Genomic DNA, 15765 nt, shown 5'->3' on the forward strand with positions numbered 1-15765 from the left:
GGAACAGAGATCTGTCAGTCATGGCCGGAGCAGATTTGTGGGCGTTCCCGCGATTTTTACTCATCCCGAACCCTTGCGACCGTCATGCGGCGGTGGGCGGTGTTTTTTTTTTAATGCTTTTTTTCCCGCCATTTTGGAAGTGTCGTTTGCAGGGTAGGTTACGCGATGTCCCGCTGTCCGTTCCCGACCCCCCTCCCGCTGTCCGTGAGCCCGTTCCCGTCCCCCCCTCCCGCTGTCAGTGTGCCCGGTCCTGCCCCCCCTTCCGCTGTCCATGTGCCCGTTCCCGCTGTCCGTGTGCCCGTAGGTGCTCGTTTTTTTCCTGTCAGTTGAGTTAAAGTCACGCCGTCATTTTCGTAGGTCGGCTTTGTATATTGTTTAGTTGGCTGCATTCCCTCGTCTTCCCTCCCCAATTTCGTGCGTTCTCTCGTTCCTTCACTCAGATTGTCTCTGCCTCTCTAAACGTGTTCCTCAACCTCTCTCCCTAGTTGCATATGGGGTCACACAAGGAAGAGATACGGACTGGTAGTGGTGTTGCGGAGCTATGGGCTCCATCTTTGGCATCTCCGGTTCCTTTTCGTTAATTAGTGACATTTTATATAGCGCAAACTTTGGCCGAGGGTGCCAGAGCGCTTTACATAAGAGTTTGTTACAAAACATAAGGTTTTAGGATTAGACATGTTACGTAAAGGTACAAACTGCATTAGGAATTGTAAAAGAGGTGTTGCAGAGCTCTGGCCTCCATCTTCGGCATCTCCGGGTTTATGTTCGTTTACTCAATGCAATTTATGTAGCGCGGATTTTACCCGAAGGTGTCGGAGCGCTTTACATAAGAGACTGTTGAACAGGATTGCAGGCGTAGAAGTTGTAGAGTCGCACAAGGAGGAGATACGGGCAGAGAGAGGTGTGCGGAACTCTGGGTGTTTTCGGTCACGGTTAATGATTCGGCAGTGGGGGGAAGGCTCGCTCACAGAGTGAGTCACTGCCATTTATGTCTATCTGGCGGGCCGAATGATTATTTGAGTGTGGTTGGCTTGTCGGTTTAAAGATGGCTTTGCATGGCGCGAAGGTTGCCAATTCGGTTCACCCTACGGGCATCAGAGATGATTGAAATAGATGCGCTCATGGAGGTGGTTACAATCAGAGTTATAAATTGCAAATGTACGAGTTGTGAAGTCACACAGGGCGGAGATGCAGACAGAGAGAGGAGTTGCGGAGCTCTGGGCTCCATCTTTGGCATCTCCGGTTCATTTTCATTTACTTGATGCAATTTTGTATAGCGCAAACTTTGCCCAAAGGTGTCGGAGCACTTTACATGGGAGCCCTCTTGCAAAGCATAGGAATTTAGGAGTTCTGACACGGTTTACTTTGTAAATAGGCTTTTCGCCGGTCATTCTTTTACTGCATGTGTGTTAAGAGACAGGTGCAGGTCCCGTGTAAAGTATCCAGGTGGGTTCGTGCACTGTAGCAATGAAGGAACGACATCAAGAGCAGCTGTGTATCTAAGGCCCTAAATCAAAGAGTGAGGCGGCTGTAGCCCGATTCTGTGCTAGCCTGCATGTCACCCATTCGGTTTCGGGTGCATTACATCTGTAAGACAGTGGCAGCTGAGATGAGGTAAGGACGGGGTCATGGCAGCCTTTTGGGACATCTGTATGGTTGTAAACCCCGCTGCATTTCACACAGTGCTACTGTCTTATAATCAACGGGGAACTCGATAGTGCTGTGTGGTGTACAGTGACAGTGAGTGCAGAGTGACAGTGAGTGCAGACTGACAGTGAGTGCAGAGGGAGTGCAGACTGACAGTGAGTGCAGAGGGAGTGCAGACTGACAGTGAGTGCAGAGGGAGTGCAGACTGACAGTGAGTGCAGAGGGAGTGCAGACTGACAGTGAGTGCAGAGGGAGTGCAGACTGACAGTGAGTGCAGACTGAGTGCAGACTGACAGTGAGTGCAGACTGAGTGCAGACTGACAGTGAGTGCAGACTGAGTGCAGAGTGACAGTGAGTGCAGACTGAGTGCAGAGTGACATGAGTGCAGACTGAGTGCAGAGTGACATGAGTGCAGACTGAGTGCAGAGTGACATGAGTGCAGACTGAGTGCAGAGTGACATGAGTGCAGACTGAGTGCAGAGTGACATGAGTGCAGACTGAGTGCAGAGTGACATGAGTGCAGACTGAGTGCAGAGTGACATGAGTGCAGACTGAGTGCAGAGTGACATGAGTGCAGACTGAGTGCAGAGTGACATGAGTGCAGAGTGAGTGCAGAGTGAGTGCAGAGTGAGTGCAGAGTGAGTGCAGAGTGAGTGCAGAGTGAGTGCAGTGACAGTGAGTGCAGAGACAGTGAGTGCAGAGTGACAGTGAGTGCAGAGTGACAGTGAGTGCAGAGTGACAGTGAGTGCAGAGTGACAGTGAGTGCAGAGTGACAGTGAGTGCAGAGTGACAGTGAGTGCAGAGTGACAGTGAGTGCAGAGTGGGATCAGAGGGAGTGCAGTGACAGTGAGTGCAGAGGGAGTGCAGTGACAGTGAGTGCAGAGGGAGTGCAGTGACAGTGAGAGCAGAGTGAGTGCAGAGTGAGTGCAGAGTGAGTGCAGAGTGAGTGCAGAGTGAGTGCAGAGTGAGTGCAGAGTGCGTGCAGAGTGCGTGCAGAGTGCGTGCAGAGTGCGTGCAGAGTGAGTGCAGAGTGAGTGCAGAGTGAGAGAGTGCGTGCAGAGTGAGAGAGTGCGTGCAGAGTGAGAGAGTGCGTGCAGAGTGAGAGAGTGCGCGCAGAGTGAGAGAGTGCAGACTGAGTGCAGAGTGAGAGAGTGCAGACTGAGTGCAGAGTGAGAGAGTGCAGACTGAGTGCAGAGTGAGAGAGTGCAGACTGAGTGCAGAGTGAGAGAGTGCAGACTGAGTGCAGAGTGAGAGAGTGCAGACTGAGTGCAGAGTGAGAGAGTGCAGACTGAGTGCAGAGTGAGAGAGTGCAGACTGAGTGCAGAGTGAGAGAGTGCAGACTGAGTGCAGAGTGAGAGAGTGCAGACTGAGTGCAGAGTGAGAGAGTGCAGACTGAGTGCAGAGTGAGAGAGTGCAGACTGAGTGCAGAGTGAGAGAGTGCAGACTGAGTGCAGACTGACAGTGAGTGCAGACTGAGTGCAGACTGACAGTGAGTGCAGACTGAGTGCAGACTGACAGTGAGTGCAGACTGAGTGCAGACTGACAGTGAGTGCAGACTGAGTGCAGAGTGACATGAGTGCAGACTGAGTGCAGAGTGACATGAGTGCAGACTGAGTGCAGAGTGACATGAGCGCAGACTGAGTGCAGAGTGACATGAGTGCAGACTGAGTGCAGACTGAGTGCAGAGTGACATGAGTGCAGACTGAGTGCAGAGTGACATGAGTGCAGACTGAGTGCAGAGTGAGTGCAGAGTGAGTGCAGAGTGAGTGCAGACTGAGTGCAGACTGAGTGCAGACTGAGTGCAGAGTGCCAGTGAGTGCAGTGACAGTGAGTGCAGAGTGACAGTGAGTGCAGAGTGACAGTGAGTGCAGAGTGACAGTGAGTGCAGAGTGACAGTGAGTGCAGAGTGACAGTGAGTGCAGAGTGACAGTGAGTGCAGAGTGACAGTGAGTGCAGAGTGACAGTGAGTGCAGAGTGACAGTGAGTGCAGAGTGACAGTGAGTGCAGAGTGACAGTGAGTGCAGAGTGGGATCAGAGGGAGTGCAGTGACAGTGAGTGCAGAGGGAGTGCAGTGACAGTGAGTGCAGAGGGAGTGCAGTGACAGTGAGAGCAGAGGGAGTGCAGAGTGAGTGCAGAGTGAGTGCAGAGTGAGTGCAGAGTGAGTGCAGAGTGAGTGCAGAGTGAGTGCAGAGTGAGTGCAGAGTGAGTGCAGAGTGAGTGCAGAGTGAGTGCAGAGTGAGTGCAGAGTGAGTGCAGAGTGAGTGCAGAGTGAGTGCAGAGTGAGTGCAGAGTGAGTGCAGAGTGAGTGCAGAGTGAGTGCAGAGTGCGTGCAGAGTGCGTGCAGAGTGCGTGCAGAGTGCGTGCAGAGTGAGTGCAGAGTGAGTGCAGAGTGAGTGCAGAGTGAGTGCAGAGTGAGAGAGTGCGTGCAGAGTGAGAGAGTGCGTGCAGAGTGAGAGAGTGCGTGCAGAGTGAGAGAGTGCGTGCAGAGTGAGAGAGTGCGTGCAGAGTGAGAGAGTGCGTGCAGAGTGAGAGAGTGCGCGCAGAGTGAGAGAGTGCGCGCAGAGTGAGAGAGTGCAGACTGAGTGCAGAGTGAGAGAGTGCAGACTGAGTGCAGAGTGAGAGAGTGCAGACTGAGTGCAGAGTGAGAGAGTGCAGACTGAGTGCAGAGTGAGAGAGTGCAGACTGAGTGCAGAGTGAGAGAGTGCAGACTGAGTGCAGAGTGAGAGAGTGCAGACTGAGTGCAGAGTGAGTGCAGTGTGAGTGCAGAGTGAGTGCAGAGTGAGAGAGTGCAGACTGAGTGCAGAGTGAGAGAGTGCAGACTGAGTGCAGAGTGAGAGAGTGCAGACTGAGTGCAGAGTGAGAGAGTGCAGACTGAGTGCAGAGTGAGAGAGTGCAGACTGAGTGCAGAGTGAGAGAGTGCAGACTGAGTGCAGAGTGAGAGAGTGCAGACTGAGTGCAGACTGACAGTGAGTGCAGACTGAGTGCAGACTGACAGTGAGTGCAGACTGAGTGCAGACTGACAGTGAGTGCAGACTGAGTGCAGACTGACAGTGAGTGCAGACTGAGTGCAGACTGACAGTGAGTGCAGACTGACAGTGAGTGCAGACTGAGTGCAGACTGAGTGCAGAGTGACATGAGTGCAGACTGAGTGCAGAGTGACATGAGTGCAGACTGAGTGCAGAGTGACATGAGTGCAGACTGAGTGCAGAGTGACATGAGTGCAGACTGAGTGCAGAGTGACATGAGTGCAGACTGAGTGCAGAGTGACATGAGTGCAGACTGAGTGCAGAGTGACATGAGTGCAGACTGAGTGCAGACTGAGTGCAGACTGAGTGCAGACTGAGTGCAGACTGAGTGCAGACTGAGTGCAGACTGAGTGCAGAGTGACATGAGTGCAGAGTGAGTGCAGAGTGACATGAGTGCAGAGTGAGTGCAGAGTGACATGAGTGCAGAGTGAGTGCAGAGTGAGTGCAGTGACAGTGAGTGCAGAGTGACAGTGAGTGCAGAGTGACAGTGAGTGCAGAGTGACAGTGAGTGCAGAGTGACAGTGAGTGCAGAGTGACAGTGAGTGCAGAGTGACAGTGAGTGCAGAGTGACAGTGAGTGCAGAGTGGGATCAGAGGGAGTGCAGTGACAGTGAGTGCAGAGGGAGTGCAGTGACAGTGAGAGCAGAGGGAGTGCAGTGACAGTGAGAGCAGAGGGAGTGCAGTGACAGTGAGAGCAGAGGGAGTGCAGAGTGAGAGAGTGAGTGCAGAGTGAGAGAGTGAGTGCAGAGTGAGAGAGTGAGTGCAGAGTGAGAGCAGAGTGAGAGAGTGCAGAGTGAGAGCAGAGTGAGAGAGTGCAGAGTGAGAGAGTGCAGAGTGAGAGAGTGCAGAGTGAGAGAGTGCAGAGTGAGAGAGTGCAGAGTGAGAGAGTGCAGAGTGAGAGAGTGCAGAGTGAGAGAGTGCAGAGTGAGAGAGTGCAGAGTGAGAGAGTGCAGAGTGAGAGAGTGCAGAGTGAGAGAGTGCAGAGTGAGAGAGTGCAGAGTGAGAGAGTGCAGAGTGAGAGAGTGCAGAGTGAGAGAGTGCAGACTGAGTGCAGACTGAGTGCAGAGTGAGAGAGTGCAGACTGAGTGCAGAGTGAGAGAGTGCAGACTGAGTGCAGAGTGAGAGAGTGCAGACTGAGTGCAGAGTGAGAGAGTGCAGACTGAGTGCAGAGTGAGAGAGTGCAGACTGAGTGCAGAGTGAGAGAGTGCAGACTGAGTGCAGAGTGAGAGAGTGCAGACTGGCAGTGAGAGCAGAGTGACAGTGAGGGCAGAGTGGCAGTGAGGGCAGAGTGACAGTGAGGGCAGAGTGGCAGTGAGGGCAGAGTGACAGTGAGGGCAGAGTGACAGTGAGGGCAGAGTGACAGTGAGGGCAGAGTGACAGTGAGGGCAGAGTGACAGTGAGGGCAGAGTGACAGTGAGGGCAGAGTGACAGTGAGGGCAGAGTGACAGTGAGGGCAGCGACAGTGAGGGCAGAGTGACAGTGAGTGCAGCGACAGTGAGCGCAGAGGGAGTGCAGCGACAGTGAGCGCAGAGGGAGTGCAGCGACAGTGAGCGCAGAGGGAGTGCAGCGACAGTGAGCGCAGAGGGAGTGCAGCGACAGTGAGCGCAGAGGGAGTGCAGCGACAGTGAGCGCAGAGGGAGTGCAGCGACAGTGAGCGCAGAGGGAGTGCAGCGACAGTGAGCGCAGAGGGAGTGCAGCGACAGTGAGCGCAGAGGGAGTGCAGCGACAGTGAGCGCAGAGGGAGTGCAGCGACAGTGAGCGCAGAGGGAGTGCAGCGACAGTGAGCGCAGAGGGAGTGCAGAGTGAGTGCAGCGACAGTGAGCGCAGAGTGAGTGCAGTGACAGTGAGTGCAGAGTGACAGTGAGTGCAGAGTGACAGTGAGTGCAGAGTGACAGTGAGTGCAGAGTGACAGTGAGTGCAGAGTGACAGTGAGTGCAGAGTGACAGTGAGTGCAGAGTGACAGTGAGTGCAGAGTGACAGTGAGTGCAGAGTGACAGTGAGTGCAGAGTGACAGTGAGTGCAGAGTGAGAGCAGAGTGAGAGCAGAGTGAGTGCAGAGTGAGTGCAGAGTGAGTGCAGAGTGAGTGCAGAGTGAGTGCAGAGTGAGTGCAGAGTGAGTGCAGAGTGAGTGCAGAGTGAGAGTGCAGAGTGAGTGCAGAGTGAGAGTGCAGAGTGAGAGAGTGCGTGCAGAGTGAGAGAGTGCATGCAGAGTGAGAGAGTGCGTGCAGAGTGAGAGAGTGCGTGCAGAGTGAGAGAGTGCATGCAGAGTGAGAGAGTGCATGCAGAGTGAGAGAGTGCAGACTGAGTGCAGAGTGAGAGAGTGCAGACTGAGTGCAGAGTGAGAGAGTGCAGACTGAGTGCAGAGTGAGAGAGTCCAGACTGAGTGCAGAGTGAGAGAGTGCAGACTGAGTGCAGAGTGAGAGAGTGCAGACTGAGTGCAGAGTGAGAGAGTGCAGACTGAGTGCAGAGTGAGAGAGTGCAGACTGAGTGCAGAGTGAGAGAGTGCAGACTGAGTGCAGACAGAGAGTGCAGACTGAGTGCAGAGTGAGAGAGTGCAGACTGAGTGCAGAGTGAGAGAGTGCAGACTGAGTGCAGAGTGAGAGAGTGCAGACTGAGGGCAGACTGGCAGTGAGGGCAGAGTGGCAGTGAGGGCAGAGTGGCAGTGAGGGCAGAGTGGCAGTGAGGGCAGAGTGGCAGTGAGGGCAGAGTGGCAGTGAGGGCAGAGTGGCAGTGAGGGCAGAGTGGCAGTGAGGGCAGAGTGGCAGTGAGGGCAGAGTGGCAGTGAGGGCAGAGTGGCAGTGAGCGCAGAGTGGCAGTGAGCGCAGAGGGAGTGCAGCGACAGTGAGCGCAGAGGGAGTGCAGCGACAGTGAGCGCAGAGGGAGTGCAGCGACAGTGAGCGCAGAGGGAGTGCAGCGACAGTGAGCGCAGAGGGAGTGCAGCGACAGTGAGCGCAGAGGGAGTGCAGCGACAGTGAGCGCAGAGGGAGTGCAGCGACAGTGAGCGCAGAGGGAGTGCAGCGACAGTGAGCGCAGAGGGAGTGCAGCGACAGTGAGCGCAGAGGGAGTGCAGCGACAGTGAGCGCAGAGGGAGTGCAGCGACAGTGAGCGCAGAGGGAGTGCAGCGACAGTGAGCGCAGAGGGAGTGCAGCGACAGTGAGTGCAGAGTGAGTGCAGAGTGAGTGCAGAGTGAGTGCAGAGTGAGTGCAGAGTGACAGTGAGTGCAGAGTGACAGTGAGTGCAGAGTGACAGTGAGTGCAGAGTGACAGTGAGTGCAGAGTGACAGTGAGTGCAGAGTGACAGTGAGTGCAGAGTGACAGTGAGTGCAGAGTGACAGTGAGTGCAGAGTGAGTGCAGAGTGAGTGCAGAGTGAGTGCAGAGTGAGTGCAGAGTGAGTGCAGAGTGAGTGCAGAGTGAGTGCAGAGTGAGTGCAGAGTGAGTGCAGAGTGAGAGAGTGAGTGCAGAGTGAGAGAGTGAGTGCAGAGTGAGAGAGTGAGTGCAGAGTGAGAGAGTGCGTGCAGAGTGAGAGAGTGCGTGCAGAGTGAGAGAGTGCGTGCAGAGTGAGAGAGTGCGTGCAGAGTGAGAGAGTGCGTGCAGAGTGAGAGAGTGCGTGCAGAGTGAGAGAGTGCGTGCAGAGTGAGAGAGTGCGTGCAGAGTGAGAGAGTGCGTGCAGAGTGAGAGAGTGCGTGCAGAGTGAGAGAGTGCGTGCAGAGTGAGAGAGTGCGTGCAGAGTGCAGAGTGAGAGAGTGCAGACTGAGTGCAGAGTGAGAGAGTGCAGACTGAGTGCAGAGTGAGAGAGTGCAGACTGAGTGCAGAGTGAGAGAGTGCAGACTGAGTGCAGAGTGAGAGAGTGCAGACTGAGTGCAGAGTGAGAGAGTGCAGACTGAGTGCAGAGTGAGAGAGTGCAGACTGAGTGCAGAGTGAGAGAGTGCAGAGTGAGTGCAGACTGAGTGCAGACTGAGTGCAGAGTGAGTGCAGACTGAGTGCAGAGTGAGAGAGTGCAGACTGAGTGCAGAATGAGAGAGTGCAGACTGAGTGCAGAGTGAGAGAGTGCAGACTGAGTGCAGAGTGAGAGAGTGCAGAGTGAGTGCAGACTGAGTGCAGACTGAGTGCAGAGTGAGTGCAGACTGAGTGCAGAGTGAGAGAGTGCAGACTGAGTGCAGAATGAGAGAGTGCAGACTGAGTGCAGAGTGAGAGAGTGCAGACTGAGTGCAGAGTGAGAGAGTGCAGACTGGCAGTGAGGGCAGAGTGGCAGTGAGGGCAGAGTGGCAGTGAGGGCAGAGTGGCAGTGAGGGCAGAGTGGCAGTGAGGGCAGAGTGGCAGTGAGGGCAGAGTGACAGTGAGGGCAGAGTGACAGTGAGCGCAGAGTGACAGTGAGCGCAGAGTGACAGTGAGCGCAGAGGGAGTGCAGCGACAGTGAGCGCAGAGGGAGTGCAGCGACAGTGAGCGCAGAGGGAGTGCAGCGACAGTGAGCGCAGAGGGAGTGCAGCGACAGTGAGCGCAGAGGGAGTGCAGCGACAGTGAGCGCAGAGGGAGTGCAGCGACAGTGAGCGCAGAGGGAGTGCAGCGACAGTGAGCGCAGAGGGAGTGCAGCGACAGTGAGCGCAGAGGGAGTGCAGCGACAGTGAGCGCAGAGGGAGTGCAGCGACAGTGAGCGCAGAGGGAGTGCAGCGACAGTGAGCGCAGAGGGAGTGCAGAGTGAGTGCAGAGTGACAGTGAGTGCAGAGTGACAGTGAGTGCAGAGTGACAGTGAGTGCAGAGTGACAGTGAGTGCAGAGTGACAGTGAGTGCAGAGTGACAGTGAGTGCAGAGTGACAGTGAGTGCAGAGTGACAGTGAGTGCAGAGTGACAGTGAGTGCAGAGTGACAGTGAGTGCAGAGTGACAGTGAGTGCAGAGTGACAGTGAGTGCAGAGTGACAGTGAGTGCAGAGTGACAGTGAGTGCAGAGTGGGATCAGAGGGAGTGCAGTGACAGTGAGTGCAGAGGGAGTGCAGTGACAGTGAGAGCAGAGTGAGTGCAGAGTGAGTGCAGAGTGAGTGCAGAGTGAGTGCAGAGTGAGAGAGTGCAGAGTGAGAGAGTGCAGAGTGAGAGAGTGCAGAGTGAGAGAGTGCAGAGTGAGAGAGTGCAGAGTGAGAGAGTGCAGAGTGAGAGAGTGAGTGCAGAGTGAGAGAGTGAGTGCAGAGTGAGAGAGTGAGTGCAGAGTGAGAGAGTGCAGACTGAGTGCAGAGTGAGAGAGTGCAGACTGAGTGCAGAGTGAGAGAGTGCAGACTGAGTGCAGAGTGAGAGAGTGCAGACTGAGTGCAGAGTGAGAGAGTGCAGACTGAGTGCAGAGTGAGAGAGTGCAGACTGAGTGCAGAGTGAGAGAGTGCAGACTGGCAGTGAGGGCAGAGTGGCAGTGAGAGCAGAGTGAGTGCAGAGTGAGTGCAGAGTGAGTGCAGAGTGAGTGCAGAGTGAGTGCAGAGTGAGTGCAGAGTGAGTGCAGAGTGAGTGCAGAGTGAGTGCAGAGTGAGTGCAGAGTGAGTGCAGAGTGAGTGCAGAGTGAGTGCAGAGTGAGAGAGTGAGTGCAGAGTGAGAGAGTGAGTGCAGAGTGAGAGAGTGAGTGCAGAGTGAGAGAGTGCGTGCAGAGTGAGAGAGTGCGTGCAGAGTGAGAGAGTGCGTGCAGAGTGAGAGAGTGCGTGCAGAGTGAGAGAGTGCGTGCAGAGTGAGAGAGTGCGTGCAGAGTGAGAGAGTGCGTGCAGAGTGAGAGAGTGCAGACTGAGTGCAGAGTGAGAGAGTGCAGACTGAGTGCAGAGTGAGAGAGTGCAGACTGAGTGCAGAGTGAGAGAGTGCAGACTGAGTGCAGAGTGAGAGAGTGCAGACTGAGTGCAGAGTGAGAGAGTGCAGACTGAGTGCAGAGTGAGTGCAGACTGAGTGCAGAGTGAGTGCAGACTGAGTGCAGAGTGAGTGCAGACTGAGTGCAGACTGAGTGCAGAGTGAGAGAGTGCAGACTGAGTGCAGAGTGAGAGAGTGCAGACTGAGTGCAGAGTGAGAGAGTGCAGACTGAGTGCAGAGTGAGAGAGTGCAGACTGAGTGCAGAGTGAGAGAGTGCAGACTGAGTGCAGAGTGAGAGAGTGCAGACTGAGTGCAGAGTGAGAGAGTGCAGACTGAGTGCAGAGTGAGAGAGTGCAGACTGAGTGCAGAGTGAGAGAGTGCAGAGTGAGAGAGTGCAGAGTGAGAGAGTGCAGAGTGAGAGAGTACAGACTGGCAGAATGGCAGTGAGGGCAGAGTGGCAGTGAGGGCAGAGTGGCAGTGAGGGCAGAGTGGCAGTGAGGGCAGAGTGGCAGTGAGGGCAGAGTGGCAGTGAGGGCAGAGTGGCAGTGAGGGCAGAGTGACAGTGAGGGCAGAGTGACAGTGAGGGCAGAGTGACAGTGAGCGCAGAGGGAGTGCAGCGACAGTGAGCGCAGAGGGAGTGCAGCGACAGTGAGCGCAGAGGGAGTGCAGCGACAGTGAGCGCAGAGGGAGTGCAGCGACAGTGAGCGCAGAGGGAGTGCAGCGACAGGGAGCGCAGAGGGAGTGCAGCGACAGTGAGCGCAGAGGGAGTGCAGCGACAGTGAGCGCAGAGGGAGTGCAGAGTGAGTGCAGTGACAGTGAGTGCAGAGTGACAGTGAGTGCAGAGTGACAGTGAGTGCAGAGTGACAGTGAGTGCAGAGTGACAGTGAGTGCAGAGTGGGATCAGAGGGAGTGCAGTGACAGTGAGTGCAGAGGGAGTGCAGTGACAGTGAGTGCAGAGGGAGTGCAGTGACAGTGAGAGCAGAGGGAGTGCAGTGACAGTGAGAGCAGAGGGAGTGCAGAGGGAGTGCAGAGTGAGTGCAGAGTGAGAGAGTGAGTGCAGAGTGAGTGCAGAGTGAGAGAGTGAGTGCAGAGTGAGTGCAGAGTGAGAGAGTGAGTGCAGAGTGAGTGCAGAGTGAGAGAGTGCAGAGTGAGAGAGTGCAGAGTGAGAGAGTGCAGAGTGAGAGAGTGCAGAGTGAGAGAGTGCAGAGTGAGAGAGTGCAGAGTGAGAGAGTGCAGAGTGAGAGAGTGCAGAGTGAGAGAGTGCAGACTGAGTGCAGAGTGAGAGAGTGCAGACTGAGTGCAGAGTGAGAGAGTGCAGACTGAGTGCAGAGTGAGAGAGTGCAGACTGAGTGCAGAGTGAGAGAGTGCAGACTGAGTGCAGAGTGAGAGAGTGCAGACTGAGTGCAGAGTGAGAGAGTGCAGACTGAGTGCAGAGTGAGAGAGTGCGTGCAGAGTGAGAGAGTGCAGAGTGAGAGAGTGCAGAGTGAGAGAGTGCAGAGTGAGAGAGTGCAGAGTGAGAGAGTGCAGAGTGAGAGAGTGCAGAGTGAGAGAGTGCAGAGTGAGTGCAGAGTGAGAGAGTGCAGAGTGAGTGCAGAGTGAGAGAGTGCAGACTGAGTGCAGAGTGAGAGAGTGCAGACTGAGTGCAGAGTGAGAGAGTGCAGACTGAGTGCAGAGTGAGAGAGTGCAGACTGAGTGCAGAGTGAGAGAGTGCAGACTGAGTGCAGAGTGAGAGAGTGCAGACTGAGTGCAGAGTGAGAGAGTGCAGACTGAGTGCAGAGTGAGAGAGTGCAGACTGAGTGCAGAGTGAGAGAGTGCAGACTGGCAGTGAGGGCAGAGTGACAGTGAGGGCAGAGTGACAGTGAGGGCAGAGTGACAGTGAGGGCAGAGTGACAGTGAGGGCAGAGTGACAGTGAGGGCAGAGTGACAGTGAGGGCAGAGTGACAGTGAGCGCAGAGTGACAGTGAGCGCAGAGGGAGTGCAGCGACAGTGAGCGCAGAGGGAGTGCAGCGACAGTGAGCGCAGAGGGAGTGCAGCGACAGTGAGCGCAGAGGGAGTGCAGCGACAGTGAGCGCAGAGGGAGTGCAGCGACAGTGAGCGCAGAGGGAGTGCAGCGACAGTGAGCGCAGAGGGAGTGCAGAGTGAGAGCAGAGGGAGTGCAGAGTGAGAGCAGAGTAAGAGCAGAGTGAGAGCAGAGTGAGAGCAGAGTGAGAGCAGAGTGAGAGAGTGCAGAGTGAGTGCAGAGTGAGTGCAGAGTGAGTGCAGAGTGAGTGCAGAGTGAGTGCAGAGTGAGTGAGAGAGTGCAGAGTGAGAGAGTGCAGAGTGAGAGAGTGCAGAGTGAGAGAGTGCAGAGTGAGAGTGCAGAGTGAGAGAGTGCAGAGTGAGTGCAGAGTGAGAGAGTGCGTGCAGAGTGAGAGAGTGCAGAGTGAGAGAGTGCAGAGTGAGAGAGTGCAGAGTGAGAGAGTGCGTGCAGAGTGAGAGCGTGCAGAGTGAGAGCGTGCAGAGTGAGAGAGTGCAGAGTGAGAGAGTGCAGAGTGAGAGAGTGCAGACTGAGTGCAGAGTGAGAGAGTGCAGACTGAGTGCAGAGTGAGAGAGTGCAGACTGAGTGCAGAGTGAGAGAGTGCAGACTGAGTGCAGAGTGAGAGAGTGCAGACTGAGTGCAGAGTGAGAGAGTGCAGACTGAGTGCAGAGTGAGAGAGTGCAGACTGAGTGCAGAGTGAGAGAGTGCAGACTGAGTGCAGAGTGAGAGAGTGCAGACTGAGTGCAGAGTGAGAGAGTGCAGACTGAGGGCAGAGTGGCAGTGAGGGCAGAGTGGCAGTGAGGGCAGAGTGGCAGTGAGGGCAGAGTGGCAGTGAGGGCAGAGTGGCAGTGAGGGCAGAGTGACAGTGAGGGCAGAGTGACAGTGAGGGCAGAGTGACAGTGAGGGCAGAGTGACAGTGAGGGCAGAGTGACAGTGAGGGCAGAGTGACAGTGAGGGCAGAGTGACAGTGAGGGCAGAGTGACAGTGAGGGCAGAGTGAGTGCAGCGACAGTGAGCGCAGAGGGAGTGCAGCGACAGTGAGCGCAGAGGGAGTGCAGCGACCGTGAGCGCAGAGGGAGTGCAGCGACAGTGAGCGCAGAGGGAGTGCAGCGACAGTGAGCGCAGAGGGAGTGCAGCGACCGTGAGCGCAGAGGGAGTGCAGCGACAGTGAGCGCAGAGGGAGTGCAGCGACAGTGAGCGCAGAGGGAGTGCAGCGACCGTGAGCGCAGAGGGAGTGCAGCGACAGTGAGCGCAGAGGGAGTGCAGCGACAGTGAGCGCAGAGGGAGTGCAGCGACAGTGAGCGCAGAGGGAGTGCAGCGACAGTGAGCGCAGAGGGAGTGCAGTGACAAGTGAGCGCAGAGGGAGTGCAGCGACAAGTGAGCGCAGAGGGAGTGCAGAGTGAGAGAGTGCAGTGTGAGTGCAGACTGAGTGCAGAGTGAGAGAGTGCAGTGTGAGTGCAGACTGAGTGCAGAGTGAGAGAGTGCAGTGTGAGTGCAGAGTGAGTGGCAGAGTGAGAGAGTGCAGAGTGAGTGCAGAGTGAGAGAGTGCAGACTGAGTGCAGAGTGAGAGAGTGCAGACTGAGTGCAGAGTGAGAGAGTGCAGACTGAGTGCAGAGTGAGAGAGTGCAGACTGAGTGCAGAGTGAGAGAGTGCAGACTGAGTGCAGAGTGAGAGAGTGCAGACTGAGTGCAGAGTGAGAGAGTGCAGACTGAGTGCAGAGTGAGAGAGTGCAGACTGAGTGAGATAGTGCAGACTGAGTGCAGAGTGAGAGAGTGCAGACTGAGTGCAGAGTGAGAGAGTGCAGACAGTGCAGAGTGAGATAGTGCAGAGTGATAGAGTGCAGAGTGACAGTGAGGGCAGAGTGACAGTGAGGGCAGAGTGACAGTGAGGGCAGAGTGACAGTGAGGGCAGAGTGACAGTGAGGGCAGAGTGACAGTGAGGGCAGAGTGACAGTGAGGGCAGAGGGAGTGCAGCGACAGTGAGCGCAGAGGGAGTGCAGCGACAGTGAGCGCAGAGGGAATGCAGCGACAGTGAGTGCAGAGGGAGTGCAGCGACAGTGAGTGCAGAGGGAGTGCAGCGACAGTGAGTGCAGAGGGAGTGCAGCGACAGTGAGTGCAGAGGGAGTGCAGAGTGACAGTGTGTGCAGAGTGACAGTGTGTGCAGAGTGACAGTGAGTGCAGAGTGACAGTGAGTGCAGAGTGACAGTGAGTGCAGAGTGACAGTGAGTGCAGAGTGACAGTGAGTGCAGAGTGACAGTGAGTGCAGAGTGAGTGCAGAGTCAGAGAGTGCGGCCTAGTGCAGAGTGAGAGAGTGCAGAGTGAGAGAGTGCAGACTGAGGGCAGAGTGACAGTGAGGGCAGAGTGACAGTGAGGGCAGAGTGACAGTGAGGGCAGAGTGACAGTGAGGGCAGAGGGAGTGCAGCGACAGTGAGTGCAGAGGGAGTGCAGAGTGACAGTGAGTGCAGAGGGAGTGCAGAGGGACAGTGAGTGCCGAGGGAGTGCAGAGTGACAGGGAGTGCCGAGGGAGTGCAGAGTGACAGTGAGTGCAGAGTGACAGTGAGTGCAGAGTGAGTGCAGAGTGACAGTGAGTGCAGAGTGAGTGCAGAGTGAGTGTAGAGTGACAGTGAGTGCAGAGTGAGTGCAGAGTGAGTGCAGAGTGACAGTGAGTGCAGAGTGAGTGCAGAGTGAGTGCAGAGTGAGTGCAGAGTGACAGTGAGTGCAGAGTGACAGTGAGTGCAGAGTGGGATCAGAGGGAGTGCAGTGACAGTGAGCGCAGAGGGAGTGCAGCGACAGTGAGTGCAGAGGGAGTGCAGAGTGACAGTGTGTGCAGAGTGACAGTGAGTGCAGGCTGAGTGCAGAGTGAGTGCAGAGTGAGAGAGTGCAGACTGAGTGCAGAGTGAGAGAGTGCAGACTGAGTGCAGAGTGAGAGAGTGCAGACTGAGTGCAGAGTGAGAGAGTGCAGAGTGAGAGAGTGCAGTGAGAGAGAGTGCAGAGTGAGAGAGTGCAGACTGAGGGCAGCGTGACAGTGAGGGCAGCGTGACAGTGAGGGCAGCGTGACAGTGAGGGCAGCGTGACAGTGAGGGCAGAGTGACAGTGAGGGCAGAGTGACAGTGAGGGCAGAGTGACAGTGAGGGCAGAGTGACAGTGAGGGCAGAGTGACAGTGAGGGCAGAGTGACAGTGAGGGCAGAGTGACAGTGAGGGCAGAGTGACAGTGAGGGCAGAGTGACAGTGAGGGCAGGCTGACAGTGAGGGCAGGCTGACAGTGAGTGC

The sequence above is a fragment of the Lissotriton vulgaris genome, chromosome 5, assembly GCF_964263255.1.
Source record: "Lissotriton vulgaris chromosome 5, aLisVul1.2, whole genome shotgun sequence".
NCBI lineage: Eukaryota > Metazoa > Chordata > Amphibia > Caudata > Salamandridae > Lissotriton > Lissotriton vulgaris.